Here is a 2192-nt window from a genome sequence, read left to right on the forward strand (position 1 = left end):
TGACTAGCTGTAGTTTCAGTTTCTTCTTACAGCCATCACAATAGGACAGATTTATGTACCAAAACATGGCACTATCATCAAAATAGCAGAGTACCCTCCACCCATGGAAATAAGAGGCAAGCCATCTGAGTAACTGAAAATCCTATTTTCAATATATCATTCTTAGAGAATTATTGCTGATATGTGTGTAGAAACAAGTGTGTAGAAAGAAGTGTGAAGCACTTAATTGATTCTGCAAGAACAGGGATCTTCACATATTTTTACCAAAACAGTCTAGCAGATTTGATTTGTCCTAGAACGAGGCTGATGAGAAAAGGTAAATACTTGGGTACTCATACTACAGCTTCTGTTTGGCACCATGGCACAGAGACAGATGTAAGCAGATTCATGCTGACCTCGGATGCTTTGGCTTTCCTCATAGAAAACTGAAACATTTGGCAAAATTAACATTTCTCCAAGAAAAATACCAGTTCTGTGGAAAGTGCAAAACCTCAGTAAAAAAAAAAAAAACCAAACATTTTGGCTGAAAATTCCCACTCAGTTCCACACATAAATGACAATCTTGTTTGAAGGTTCATGTAAAGTCTGTTGCCAGGCATTGTCGACTTCCTTGTGGACTTTCTTACACACTAAAAGCACAATCCAGCATCTTTCACGTTATGTGGATTACATGGATTTCCTCTCATTTCACTCTATACCTTGAAGCCAATCTTCTTATCTTTTAAATGGACAGCAGACAATAAGCAAAACAGTAGCAAGAAATTATTAGCAATTGCTTAGGCAGATTTATTTGTGACTGACACAACGGCCAGAAGATTTATCCATAAGAAAGCAGCAACAGGTTGTAAGTCTGTCCAAACCTACCCAGAGTGTTACACCCTGTATTTGGCATAGCTATTCTTTCTATTTTTTTTTTTTTTGTGGAAGAGGTTTAGCAACTATATCAAATACGATCACCAATGATTCCTGAGGCATCGTATTTCAGATAAACAGGAGTATTTCTGCAAAAGAATGTGGGGTTTATGTGACATTGTTAAAGAGCTTGTTTCCTGAAACAATACTGATTCTTTGCTAATTTGGAACATAGAGATGGAGTCACAAATGTGTAACACAAGCACAACTGCCACAAACCCGTGGCAGTTGAATAGTTGAATAATCTGTGTGTCTCACCCATGGTATCTAAACTCAGCTGCTGTTTGCCACGCACAGATAGAAAGAATTTTGTGGCTGGACCGTAAACAGCCATAGTAACGCAATTACTAATGTGCTGCGTGTTCAACCAACTGATCTCTGAGGAATATAAAACTGAAAAGAGTCGGAAACAAGGAGTGCCAAGTGCATTTGCGGCTTAGTGGGAAAAATTCAGATGCTGGACAGAAATCAGCAATGCTAGTAAATGTGGCGGTGTTGGTAGATAATACTATTGAATAAGAGGCAGAGAGGGGAGTAAGAAGCTATGGGGCTTCTTCCAGTGCCATTTGCAAGGTGCATTTAGAATCACGGCATCACGGAATGGTTTGGGCTGGAAGGGGCCTTTAAAGGTCATCTAGTCCAACCCCCCTGCAGTGAGCGGGGGACATCTTCAACTAGATCAGGTTGCTCAGAGCCCCGTCCAACCTGACCTTGAATGTTTCCAGGGTTTTCCTCAAAGTTCCTAAACTTAAACTTTGTGCAAGCAGTGATGTACTACAAATTTCCGACAGCTTAGAGGGTTCATGTTTAACTTCTAATCTTGGCTGCATAAGGATATAATAACTTGGTATTAATTAAAGCATCTGTTAAAATACAATTGTAAAGTTTAGCAGCTCAAGAGCTATTAGAGAGCTAGGTAGTCATGTGTTAAAGTATCTACTAACCTTTTCTAACGCATACTTTCAGTAGGAACATGCCATCAGTCAAGTTTACCACTGTTAAAAACACCATTTAGCAAAATGTAAGGAGCTGAAGTATTGATGGACTTGATCTAAAAAGGAAGACAAAATCGTTCCCCAAAAAGCAAACTTCGTAGCAGTTTCAAAGTACCATCAGCCAGTTTTTTGGAGGGATCACGCACGAATTTCCCCACGATGGCAAGTGCTGGCTGTTCTGTTCCTTATTTGCAAGGGCTGGCTATTTTGTAGTGTGCTCTCGCTGGGGCACCGGAGGCCCCGGCGGGGCAGCGGTGCCCGGGGCAGGGGGGAGCGGGGCGGCGC

Source organism: Aptenodytes forsteri, unplaced genomic scaffold, assembly GCF_000699145.1.
Source record: "Aptenodytes forsteri isolate BGI_AS27 unplaced genomic scaffold, ASM69914v1 Scaffold299, whole genome shotgun sequence".
NCBI classification, from domain to species: Eukaryota; Metazoa; Chordata; class Aves; order Sphenisciformes; family Spheniscidae; genus Aptenodytes; species Aptenodytes forsteri.